Source organism: Doryrhamphus excisus, linkage group LG13 (assembly GCF_037039965.1).
Source record: "Doryrhamphus excisus strain RoL-2023G ecotype Guam linkage group LG13, RoL_Dexc_Guam_v1.1, whole genome shotgun sequence".
In the NCBI taxonomy this organism is placed as follows: domain Eukaryota; kingdom Metazoa; phylum Chordata; class Actinopteri; order Syngnathiformes; family Syngnathidae; genus Doryrhamphus; species Doryrhamphus excisus.
Genome location: NC_136369.1, coordinates 1535936 through 1550354, shown reverse-complemented (window position 1 = coordinate 1550354; position 14419 = coordinate 1535936).

Sequence of the window (14419 nt, the reverse complement as noted above, 5' to 3'; positions counted from 1 at the left end):
GTGGGGGAAGCAGTCTCAGTAGGGAAGCCCAGACTTACCGGTCCCTGGCCACCTCCTCCAGCTCCACCGGGAGGACACCAAGGCACTCCCAGGCCAGCTGTGAGACATAATCCCTCCGGCGTGTCCTCGGTCTGCCCCGGGGCCTTTCCCCGGCTGGGCATGCCCAGAACACCTCACCAGGGAGGTGTTCGGGAGGCATCCGGACTACTAGATGCCTGAGCCACCTCAACTGACTCCTCTCGATGTGAAGGAGGAGCGGCTCGACTCTGAGGATCTGATCTCCTCACCCTTTTGCATTTTTTGTTTTCTATCATTTCCACATTTCACCATCTTCTACTGCTCATCCAAGGTCAGGTTATGAGGACAAGAGCCCAAGCAGGGAAGCCCAGGCTCTCCAACGTGTCCTGGGTCTTCTCCGAGGCCTCCTATCTTGCCCCCCCATCTTGTCCTTTCAGTCACTACCCAAAGTTCATGACCACGGGTGAGGGTAGGAACATAGAAGGACTGGTAAATTCACCACAATGGAGCTGGCCAATAAACAGCTCTGGGTCTGTACTTTGGACCCCCTTTATTTAGGGGGTACGACATGCCTGAATTTTGTACACAGTTGCACACAATTTGTATCAATTGAATGTGAATTTGGAATTGGGAATGGGAATGGAATAGGGATGGGATGGAGCAGAGCCATGCATGTTGGAGAAAGGACATTTCAAACAAGAAATACATGAAAGAAAACAAAATGAAAACATTTTCAAATGAAATATGATTGAATTGAAAAAGTTCTCAACCTAATTCAGGAAGTGTCCCCGGGTGACACAAAACAGGGCAGGACAACAACAAAAAAAGTAAAGTTGAAAACATTCCAATGCAAAGTAGCTCGCATTTCTCACCCGGCACAATAAATGACTGAGCGAGGGCTCCGCCTCTCGCAACATGGAAGATCTTTAGTCATGTTTTATTCAGACATCAGAGGTAAGATGCAATACATTTCCTTCAGGCCGGCTCATCTTTAACTTTGCGGTTTTTTTTTTCTTCGTCTGAGACGCTCCATAAATCAGCAATTCAATTTGGATCGGCAAGAAAATGTAGACGTTTCTTCGCTGGTCTCTTATCCGTATTTCATTGTGCAAATGTTTTTTAGAAGTTCTTTAGTTTAGATCCGCACTAAAATGCAGTCTTTGGGTTTTTTGTGGTTAGCATCTAGGCCACACAGTCAGGTCGGGAAGACCTCCGCTTCATGATGATGGCTGCCGATCCAGATCATGGATTTTCACATTGGATCTCAAGGCACCCTCATCCTGAGTTGGCAAACGATTCTGCAAACGGAGCGTCAGGTTTTGGATTTGATCTTAAATGGAGTTGCACACGGCATAGCAAAACACAACGTTAGCAAAACACAACGCTAGCAAAACACAACGCTAGTCCATGCAGCAGCGGACCAGACCAGGCATCTCCAAAGTCGCAGCTTGGGATGAATCGTTCATTGAGTTCAACGAGGAGGACTAAAGGTTTAATGCTGACTAATTTGCAGCATGAAAAACGTGCGCAAATGTTTTACATTTGCCTGAAAGCGAAACGTCCCAGTCGAATATTTGTGACGTAATTCCAAGATCCCCTCCGTCCCCCGGCAGGGAAGAGGTGAGTGTTAATACAAGCAAAGAGCTGGTATTTGAAGTCCAATCATTAGCCCCCCCTCACACCTAATTATCTCCCCAAGGACCCGACACACACCTTCTTTTCATTTTACCTTCCCTCCTCGCCTGCTAATGGGCACTCTGCCTTTTTGTGTGTCGGTTTCCCCAGGTAACCCCGGCCGGCGAGCGGGAGCCATCTTTAGTGGAGTGTGTGTGAGAGGGAATGGAGGCGAGCCGGGGGGGTCGGGGGGCTTGAGGGGAGAGTGCATGAATATTGCTGATTTAAGGAGCATCTCAAAAAGAAGAAGGGAAAAAAAGAAGAGTAAAAGATGAGCCGGCCTGCAGGAAGCTGATTGCATCTTACCGCTGATCTCTGAATAAAACATGACTAAAGATCCTCTATGCTGCAAGAGGTGGAGCGCTCACTCGCTCGTATTGCGGTGGCTGAAAAATGCCAGCTGCTTTGCATCGGAAGTTTTTCGATTTTTTTGTCACTTCATTGTTGTATTACGATGTTTGCTGTCGATAACGTTTTGGAAGGACTTCCCCTTTATTTTCTGCAATAGAATATCGTATTCCATGTGAGACATCATGCATCAATTATTATATTACAATTCAATCTCGTTGTACATCTTGTATAATGACAATAAAGGCCATTCCATTCCAATCAATCACATTATAGGTCCCGCCCACCGAGTATGACTGATTGGTTTAGTTTGCGTTGCTTGGATTATAAATAAAATAAATAAAATAAATAAAATAAATAAAATAAATAAAATAAATAAAAAATGAAATGAAATGAATAAAATAAATAAAATAAATAAAATAAATAAAATAAATAAAATAAATAAAATAAATAAAATAAATAAAATGAAAAATACATTAAAATACTATGATTATATTCATATTTATATGACATAATAAAATACAGAATATAAAAACAGCCGCTATTTCAAAAATTAAGAGATAATTAAATAAATCCTTTTCATTTTACTGAATTAATTCATATTATAAGTATGTTGGTATCTTAATCAACCTTTAAATCAAACTTTATTGAACATAACAGAAACATTCTTAATCATTATTAAGTCTCACAGGTTTTCTACAAGGTCGAGTGGTTAACGCGCAGGCCACACAGCTAGGAGACCCGAGTTCAATTCCACCCTCGGCCATCTCTGTGTGGAGTTTGCATGTTCTCCCCGTGCATGCGTGGGTTTTCTCCAGGTACTCCGGTTTCCTCCCACATTCCAAAAACATGCTAGGTTAATTAGCGACTCCAAATTGTCCATAGGTATGAATGTGAGTGTGAATGGTTGTTTGTCTATATGTGCCCTGTGATTGGCTGGCCACCAGTCTAGGGTGTACCCCACCTCTCGCCTGATGGCAGCTGGGATAGGCTCCAGCACCCCCCGCGACCCTCGTGAGGATAAACGATAAAATTGATGGATGGAAGGTTTTCTACAATAAGCAATAAAGTACTTTTTATAGCAATGTAGTCTAAGTAGTAAACATGTAATTCACTTTTTAGTCCATAAGACTTAGTTTCGTTTCTGCTATTTCTGCTATTTCCATTTTAGGTTTTTAATCTTGAGTTTCAGGTTTGGCAGTGCAATGGAAGCGAATTTAAACCAAGAAGTGATCTGACATCACTATATAAAAGAACTTATTTACCTCCCAAATCTTGCATGTGATCTTCATTGTGGAAGTTGTTTGCATGAATTGAACAGTAGAAAAAAAACCAAGATCCACTCCGAAGGAGCGCCTGCTTGCAAAGCTTTGATTATGCACATGGTAACGCTGTTTTCGGGGAAGGGGAGGCACTTAAATATTAGTCAATTGTCTGGATGGTCTCATGCGCAATGAGAAGGCAAACACGGAGAATTGAATTACACACTGTAGCTTTTTGTCTTTATTTCCATAATGCGACTCCCCTTTAATGGAATTACTTCGCTAAGCGCCGGCCGCGTTTCCATTCGTCATTTGAAATTCATATGGGCGCATTGTGGGGAAAGTTGCTGACAAAATTGAAACACATTAAAGTGAAACGCCGGCCAGCTTTGCTGCATTTAATTAAACAAAGAGAGCCGGACACGAGACGACGCAGACGACAGCGGTTATTAATATTCCGCGGCGCCGTTAAAGAAAAGAGTGATTATTAGGACAAAAGAGTGCACTGTATCTCACGTTATTAATGTTGCCACAAATTCTGCCCTGCGGGACAATGCTGCAATTTACATTAAATGAGACATTTTCATTTGTCTTTGCATTTTATGAGTTTGTTTTAGTGGGCTTGGGCATAAAAGTGACTTATTTCTAGATTCTTTATTTTAGTTTTTGATTCCAGCTTTTTTCTCTCTCTCTATTCGGTTACACGCCAACTCTCTGATAGTTTTTGGGTGCAAAGTCTCCAAGGGCAAATGACCACATTGGCAGCGAGAGCTGTGGCTGTAAGCAACCGCAGACACTGGATGTCCTCTGCTATTTTATAGTGTCTGCATATCCTAGTAGTACGCCCTGTTGCATGCCTTGTTGTTTCCTTGCCATCCAGCCGGGGCCTCTGCTTCTGTTTAATAGCAGAATGTTTTTCATGGTGCCTTTGACTTCTGCTCCCTTCTTTGTTGGCTTTGTTGTACTTTGTCTTTAAAGAGCCTAGAAATGATTTTTATGCACGTTTGCATCTGGGGTCGACAACATGCACAAAGCTAGGGAACTACAGGCGGGATGACACAGAAGAGCTGCATGCAACATCTGCAAAACAGACAACTACAGCAGTGTTAGGGTACTACAGATCCACAGAGAATCACACAGACCATATACTACAGAGTTAGGGAACTACAGATCCACGGAGAATTACACAGACCATATACTACAGAGTTAGGGAACTACAGATCCACGGAGAATTATACAGACCATATACTACAGAGTTAGGGAACTACAGATCCACAGAGAATCACACAGACCATATACTACAGAGTTAGAGAACTACAGATCCACGGAGAATCGCACAGACCATATACTACAGAGTTAGGGAACTACAGATCCACAGAGAATCACACAGACCATACACAGAGTTAGGGAACTAAAGATCTACGGAGAATCACATATACCATACACAGAGTTCGAGAACTACAGATCCATGGAGAATCGCACAGACCATATACTACAGAGTTAGGGAACTACAGATCCACGGAGAATCACACAGACCATAGACAAGAGTTAGAGAACTACAGATCCACAGAGAATCACACAGACCATATACTACAGAGTTAGGGAACTACAGATCCACGGAGAATCACACAGACCATAGACAAGAGTTAGAGAACTACAGATCCACGGAGAATCACACAGACCATATACTACAGAGTTAGGTAACTACAGATCCACGGAGAATCACACAGACCATACACAGAGTTAGGGAACTACAGATCCACTGAGAATCACACAGACCATATACTACAAAGTTAGGGAACTACAGATCCACGGAGAATCACACAGACCATACACAGAGTTAGGGAACTACAGATCCATGGAGAATCACACAGACCATATACTACAAAGTTAGGGAACTCCAGCAGTGGACAAAACAGAGTTGCATACAGCATCTTCAGTCATTTGTATTGTAAACCAACTCTGTTTTCCGTCTTTATTAGTTGCCAAGTCGCCAAGTTGGCGAGCCAGCCTGCTCGCTCAGTGATATGAAGGTTTCATAACATATAGAATACAGGTAAGATAATGCCCTAAAAACGCCTTTCTGACTGCTTCTTCATAGCTGAGATGATCAATGAAGCACGTAAGCTAAGGTGCCTGTTTGAACAACGACAAAGGCCACCTCCGGGGGTTTATTTGGATGTTTGGCTGCAGCCAAGGCGACCTGGACACGGGTATGGATCGCGGCCTGAGGAGCGGTCCCAGCTCGTTCTGCCGGGATCATTATTCCAATGGACAAAGCCCGAGTTATAAATAGGCCCATCGAGTTCTCGGGGTGGCGCTGGCTTTGTGTCCAGACCTTCCCTATTTGTCACATCGATTGTCATGCGTGTGGCCGCCCGGCTGCTGCTGCTGCTGGCGGCGGGCAACCGAGCGAAGGCGCTTTGCTCCGATTGGAAAACACTTATTGACTCATCAGAGCCTTTTGAAACATTTTTACTCTAAAAGCTGAGCTCATTAAAAGTGCAACCGTGGTGGCAAGTCATGTGTGAACACTGTCAACAATGCTTGTCAATAAAATATAAACATACGGGACAATGGGAAAATTGAGGATTTGGGAAGGTCCAGATTTATTTTAACAGAAGGAGACAGTTTATATATTAAGTTTTTATAAGTTTTTTTGAATCTTGAAAATTAACATTACATAAAATTGATAAATTATTTTGTGTTGGACATATTTTATTTTTGTATTTATTTGTATGCTTTTTTCATATTAATAATATTTTTATTATGATTAATTAATTCTTGGAATGATTGAATTATTACTTTTTAATGCTGCACACCCCGATGCTAGAATCAGTGTTGAGAGCGCTAGCCATCGAGCTAAAAGCCCATGGTATTCGGGAGTGACGTTTGTCAGCATCCTCTCGCACAGTTGCCCCAGTTGGTACCGGTGATGCCCACCCACCCCATATCTCACTCTCGTCCGGATCCCGAATCTTGAAAATTAACATTACATAAAATGGATAAATTATTTTGTGTTGGACATATTTTATTTTTGTATTTATTTGTATGCTTTTTTCATATTAATAATATTTTTTTATTATGATTAATTAATTATTGGAATGATTTAATTATTACTTTTTAATGCTGCACATCCAATGCTAGAACCAGGGTTGAGAGCGCTAGCCATCGAGCAAAAAGCCCATGGTATTCGGGAGTGATGTTTGCCAACATCCTCTCGCACAGTTGCACCAGTGGTACCCGTGATGCCCACCCACCCCAAATCTCACTCTCATCCGGATCCCGAATGGCAGTCAAGAGCGCGAGCCATCGAGCTTAAAGCCCAAGATGTCAAGTCAACATCCAGCGTGTCCTCTGGCACACGAGTGGGCGATTTGGACTCTGCTTGAGTGCCAGCAGATGTTTGGTGTTTTCCTTCTGCAGGAGGTTGAGGTGTGGACGCTTTCTAAGGTCATTGATTCCTTCAAGCGTCATCGGAGACTCCGGCGAGCTTGCTGGTGTTACACGAGTGCTGCTTGAAGCTGCAATTAACTTCATAATAAATTAAAAACTGGAGTAAATCTAAAAAATCGACTTCTCATTCTGGCTTCGTCCTTGTGTGTGTGTGTGTGTGTGTGTGTGTGTTTGCGTACGTGAGCCAGATAATTTGAGCTCTCAGTCAGGGCCCAAAATCACAGATGTGCTCGACGGGGCTCCGCATTGTTACACTGCAGTCAGCAAGTTTGAGAGCACCGAGCATATGTGGGAGCTCGGCCTGGAACGCATCCACGAGGAAGAGTGCGGGAAGCTTTGCTGACCCCGGACAAAACCGTACGTGTGTGTGTGTGTGTGTGTAGAAAGAGAGAGCGGGGGCAGGGGCGTCCATTTTGAGAGGATTAAAGTGCGCCAATAAAACTTTAATGACCCTCCCGTCTATTGACAAAATGGCCACGTTGCTGTCCGCCACTTATCCACATATCACACACACACACATGCACGCGGATTCAGTTGCATACGGTGCCAGAGTACATTATATAAAGCCATCACGCTTTACGACAAACTTTAAAATGTGCGTTTGGCCTTAAAAGCCAACATAATGAACGAGGGTGGTAAAAGTGGATGAGTGACAGGCTGACGGCCAGAGAGTCCAGATCTGGACTCGTTCAAGAACATTTCATTCGAGGCTTTAATACAGGCCATCGTTTAGGGATGGCAGTATACATTTTTATTTATATTTCTGTTCTTTAATTATACAGTACATAGCAGGTTAACAGGATACAGTATTATATTATATATAAAAAATATATATAAAATATTAATTCATTCATTTTCTACTGCTTATCCACACGAGGGTCGTGGGGGGTGCAGGAGCCTATCCCAGCTGTCTTCAGGCGAGAGGCTGATCAGTCCAGGGTGGCCAGCCAATCACAGGGCACATATAGACAAACAACCATACACACTATAAATAAATTTAAAAAAATAAATAAATAAATAAAAATTTTATAATGTAATAAATAATTAAATACAGTTATTTTTTATTGTAGCCACACCCTCTTTCATACAATTTGGAGTGGCCAATTAACCGAGCATGTTTTTGGAATGTGGGAGGAAACCGGAGTACTCGGAGAAAACCCACGCATGCACGGGGAGAACATGCAAACTCCACACAGAGATGGCCGAGTGTGGAATTGAACTAACCACTCAACCGCTGTGCAGCCCCAGAATAAAAACATAAAACATTAAAATTCACAAATACTTATAAAAATATAGAAAGATACATTATATATATTAAAATGATCAAACCAGCAACCATGAGGTTCTCATCATTCACTCCTAATAATCAATAACCGATACTGTGTATGATAATAGTAATGGTTTAATTTCATTTCAACATGCATCAGATTCCAATTGAATGCATCCCATAATCAGTTCCCAGTTCCACATGTCCAAAAGGAGTAGGAAGAAGCAAAGCTTATTAAATCCTAACCCTCCATCTGGTACTTTTACAACCAGTAACTGTTACATTTGTTCACTTCCTGCTTTCCTAATATAGTTAGTTTTTTTGTTTTTTTTTGTCTCGTACCGAAGTAGTCGGTGATATGAGCATCCAATGCCATAATGGGTACCATAGTAAGTGTCAATATAGTGATATATATAGCACATCATGACTGGTTCAAGACTCTTCATCCTTGTATTTAGCAAACATCAACTGCTTGTTACTGCTGTGTTAAGGTCCGAAGTCCAAGTTCATGTCTAAGTCTAAGATGCCAACTCCAGAGCCACGACAGTTTTGGGTTGACTTGAAACATCCGTTCCACGTCGGCACGTCAACGAACCAGATGTGTGAAAACGCTGGCTTTTAACTTGCAGCGTAAAAGGGACCCTCAATTTCAGAGGCTTCACCCTTGAGTCTTCCAACTGTGGGATGCGCTTTCACACAGACGCTGTCCTGTCCTTGTTACCACCCAGTTATTACCTTGGAACCTGGAAAACGTTAAGGTGAACCTTGAGCGGCCGATCTGTGTCAATGCCGTATAAGCAAGCCAGCAAAAGAGTGGAAGCCCGTTTGGGCAGCCATTGATACAGGACACCCAACGGTCAATTAAATGCAACCTGGCAAAAAGCTGGCTTTTAAGTACAGTGTGAAAGTGGCTTTTCATCCGAATGGCAACCCATTCAGGCAGAAAACTGTGACTTCACTCCCCGCACTGGCATTGTGGCGCACACTCTACCTGCCAGTAAATTGGATGATGCCCACCAAAAAGCTCTCCTCGGTGTGAAAGGGGCTTTGATTCTGGTGGCGGCCTGTTTAGGCCCCAGAAATGATTTCAGACACCAGCCCCAGAATATGGAATACCAAACAGTGAACCGGATGAAACCCGGCAAAAAGCTAGTCTTCAAGCACAGTGTTAAAGGAGCTTTTGAGTCTGGTGGCAACCCGTTTCGGCAGCAAATCTTGACTTTCACTCCCCTCCTGGAATTGCAAGATATAGCAGACAAAAGAGCAACCTGGCAATACGCTGCCTTTTAAGCATGTTGCATGGCAACCCATTTAGGCAGCAAACTATGACTTCACACTCCAACCCATTATCCATTTTCTATACTGTTTATCCTCACGAGGGTCGCCGGGGTATGATGGAGCCTAACCCAGCTGACTTCGGGCCTGGACTGATCACCAGACATTCCAGTCCTGGTATTGCAAAAATGGAAGTTTCAGGACAAAGGTTCCTTAGCTAGCTAGTTACTTCATAGAAACGTTGGATCAACAACGTTTTACATGATTCCCAAAACGATCAATAAGCGATCAATGAGAACACCTTCCTTTGTGCTGCATCAACATGCGGCAAGCGCCGTGTTTTCCTGCCCCCCCCTGCCCTCGACGTGCATGAATATGAAGCAGCGGGCCACCCTTCCACGGGGGGATGACCGCTCCCTGAAGCTCTCCTGCAGTATTTACATTTCAATACACTCTCGGCCGTGCACCGCTGCGCCCATAAGAAATTCCGCTGACCTTTAAGGCAGCAAAGCCTGTCATATCATTTAACCTTAAGACTGTACTGGAAGCGTAAGCGGCGTCGCGCCGCGGCCCTCATTACCGGCCACACTGACAGAGCGCTCCCTCTTTAACCGACGCCAGCCTTCGCCCGAGGACTAACCCGCTGTTGCCACGGAGAACCGTTTAATCAGTGCCGCTTCCCGACGTTCCATGGCGAAAATGAGGACTGCGACCCGACGCCTTGTGGTCATTGGACTGAAACGTGTCTTTGAAGTTGAAGAGCACAGGCGGTCTTGACAATGCACGAGTTATTCCCCCAACGTAGCATGAATAAATATATGTACTATGAATAACCTCATTGTGTGCAAGTCTTTCACTGCTGCAGCAATTAGCCCCGACTGAGACGGGAAATATGTTGATTCCCACTTGTTTCAAACCATTCCAACATTAAAATGTTCGATTTTGCTCAGGACAAAATGGCTATCTACAGACACATTTCCAAAAATTCTCACATTTCCTGGAATTCTACATTTTATACGGCAACACTGGCATTAAAAAAAGCCAAGTCAAGTCAAGTCAAGTCAAATCTATTTATACAGCCCTTAATCACAAAAGAGCCTCAAAGGTCTTAACAAGCAGGCAACAGTAGATACGAGTAGATGATAGACAATAGACGACATCCCTGATCTGAACCCCCATCAGGGCGGGGAAAAACTCGAAACACATTAGGGTTTTCAACAAAGTTTCTATCAATTCCCACATTTTCCATAATTTTCTATTGAAAATAACTGGACAGTACTTCCACTCTTCCCACATCCGTCAACCGATTCAAAGCAATTCCGAGATCAGAACCTTCAGCTCATTCAGGACATTCGGGTACTTGAATTTTCAATGTTTTAAGAGTTTACACTTTGTTTCGAACACAAACTCCTTTAGAGAATTCAGGCACTAATTGTAGCACTTATATCGATATTTAATATGATCTCAGGGAAGAAGTACATTTGAAACACTTCTATGCTAGGACTACGTTATGCTAGCCATAGCATTTCAGTATGTGGAATCAAACTATGGAATGGATTGAGTAAGGAAATCAAACAATGCACAACGATGAGCCAATTCAAGAAACAATACAAGCAGTTGATGTTTGCTAAATACAAGGATGAAGAGTCTTGAACCAGTCATGATGTGCTATATATATCACTATATTGACACTTACTATGATACCCATTATGGCATTGGATGCTCATATCACCCAGTACTTCGGTACGAGGTACATTTAAAAAAAAAACCCCTTAAACTGTATTATGGAAAGCAGGAAGTGAACAAATGTAACAGTTACTGATTGTAAAAGTACCAGATGGAGGGGTAGGATTTAATAAGCTTTGCTTCTTCCTACTCCTTTTGGACATGTGGAACTGGGAACTGATTATGGGATGCACTCAATTGGAATCTGGTGCATGATCAAATGAAATAAAACCATTACCATTACCATTACCATTACCATATTTCTGGTACTAATAACGGTTGTTTGTGGAGTTTTTTTCAAAGAATACTCGGCTTTTCCTCGCTCTGACGTTGCTGTGGACAAAATAGTAAAACAGCTCAGTGAGTCTTCCCGTGACAAAAGACAGAAAGTTCCAGCCAAGGTCACAGAGAGAGGGGTCGTATCGGGCGCTTGTATTGGATTGTGCCCTGTCAGGTACTGATGAGCCTCCCGGGCTTTGTAAATCAAGGTTCTGGCCCGCTGAGAACACGTCGTCCATCAGCGCCGGGGTCCCGCTTTCACTCGGCCTCTCGCTCACATTGTGCAAATTGATCGGCGCGGGCAAACACATGCTGATGTCGCAGCTATTTCCAAACTCTTTTGTACACACGCGGCGGATGCAAATGTGTGCAGGCGGCAAACATAAATAAGACAGCGCCAACAAAATGGACGCGTGCCCTTTGGGAGTGGCCGATGAATATTTTTGACAGAACAATTAGCATCCTGCGGACAGGCTAACCTTTAACGCAATACATCACCTTTATTACTCCCGACCTTCCGTATCCTCGGCCGTATGTTAGCGTGTGTGTTTACGTGATAGCGGCGAGGAGGACCCCCGAGAACCCCGGCCGGTGTTTAATGTGCTGAAACAGGTGCAGCCAGTCAGAAAGGCCAACGCAGCGTCTTCGTCACACTCTGACCCCTCGCTCGGCCCTGCGCCGCCGGCGTTGTGGGCGGAGACGCGCACATCGCTCCCCGCCTCTTGCCTGCCCTCCTCGTTCTCATCCTTTCTTTCATCAGCGCAGGCATCGTTTATTAGCCCGCCCACTGACTCACTTCCTTTATGGACGTCCTCCTCCTACCGTACGCTCCAATGTCTTCAGGACAAACACAGCATGCACTCCTGTCTTATAAAGGATCTTTGACTCACGTTTTTGCAGTAGGTTCTCAAAAACATCACTGCAGTCTCGTTTTGATGTTTGCTGTACATTCCTAAAAACAGCACAGCACTGCTGTCATGGAAGGATTGTGGACCGGCGTGGACTGCAGTAGAACCTCAAAAACAGCAGAATGCTCCTGTCGCATCGACAATCTTGGACTAGAATTGTTGCTGTAAATTCCTAAAAACAGCACAGTGCTCCTGTTAGATGAAGATCTTTGACTGATGTCTTTGTAGCAGGGCCTTAAAAACAGTTTGTTTTAGGTCCTTCAAAGAAGCCTAGCACTTCTCTTGTTTGTATTTGACAAGCATTTTCTGGAATACAAAAATAGCAGTGCACTCTTGTTGTATTTTTTATTCAAGTCTTTGTTGTAGATTCTTAAAAACATCAGTACACTCTTGCCATAAAGAATTGCAGTTTTGCAGCAGGTTCACAAAAACAGCACCACTCATATAGGATCTTTGATTAATGTTTTCGTAGTAGGTACTAAAAAACAGCAGAGCACTCCTGACATCCGCCTATGATGAGCCTTTTTTGCAGTAGATTCTCAAAAACAGCAGTGCAGTTGTCATAAAGAAGACATTTGATTCGCATTTGCAGTAAATTTCTAAAAACAGCAGAGTGCTCCTGTCATGTTTTTGGAGTTGGTTCTTAAAAACAGCAGAGCAGTCCTCGTGTTTATTGCCGACTGGCATTTGTTTGCAGTAGCTTCTCAAAAGCAGCAAGGCTGTCTTCTCATAAAGAGGATCTTGGACTAGCATTTTTGTAATCGGTTCTCAAAAACATCAAAGCAATCTTCATCAGTCATAAAAAAGATGTTTGATTATTATTTTTGCAGTAGGTCCTTAAAATAACACAACACTCTTGTTGCATAGAGGATCTCTGACTAATATTTTTGCTGAAAATTCCTAAAAACAGCAGAGTGCTCCTGCCATGGAGAGGATCTTTGACTAAAATGTTAGCTGTAGATTCCAAAAGGCAGCAGTGTGCTCTTCTCGTCCGAAGGATCTTTGACTAACATCTTAGGTCCTAGAAAACATGAGAGTGCTTCTGCCGGATGGAGGATCTCCAACCTGCGTCTGCAGTTGTCATCTGCAGTCGGCCTTAAAAACAGCATCGTGCACGTTACTGTCAACCACAGGACCGTAGTGCTCTTTGGCGCTCGTGGTTTGTGAATCACGCGAGTGTACCCAATGAAGTGAAATAAGGCCAGCGTGATGCTGGTCCAATCCCAGCGAGACACGCAAACACATTAAAGTTGATGTTGAACAGCCAACACGTTGCGTATGAATGTAATAATATTCACAATACATGAAATGATTTGCTCAGCACCATGACTAAAAGTGTCACGCCGTGAAGGTGAGCACATTACAAAAAACAACAACTGCGTCCGGGACGGGAGGGAGTTGCTTTTCTTCTTTTTCCTCCTTCACTGTCGCCAGCCATTCCCAGGCTCCCCGAGGAAATTAGGCTTATAATAGCACTTTATTGCGTTCATTTTACAAAGCCATTGATTGATGATTGGAACTTTTGGAAAGGCAGCTTTGTTAAGACGTACATACTGGAGATTTGAAATGGCGACTCTTTTCATTGATTGTATTGATTGACAGCTTTTTACAGAAGACTGACATTGAACTGACCTCAATCGTAAAAAAAACACCTAAACTAAAGTGAAACCTTACTAATTAATACATCCATCCATTCATTTTCTATGATGCTTATCCTCCCTTGGCTCATGGGGTATGCTGGAGCCTATCCCAGCTGACTGTGGGAGAGAGGCGGGGTCACCCTGGGCTGGTCGCCAGCCTATCACAGGGCACATATAAACAAACGACCATTCACACTAACCACACCGACATGCCCAATCCATCACATTTATTGGTGGAAAAATAAACACCATTTAGGTCCTTTGAATGTAATTGGATTACATTTTCCTATGGCCGCATATTAATAAAGTACTTTTAAAGTACTTCAACACATTGGAATTTTAGTTTAGCTCAATTGGACTTATTGACCGAAGCTTATGTGTTGTTAACATTGTAGATTATACGTATATAGTTAGTTACATAATGTATAAGTATATTATGACTTTATTCTCATATTATGACTATGATCTTGTCATATTATAACAATTTATTGCAAAAATTGGGACTTTTTTAATCTGAAAACTGCAGTATTTTCTTATAAAATGTGTTACTTTTTCTCTAAGGAAGTA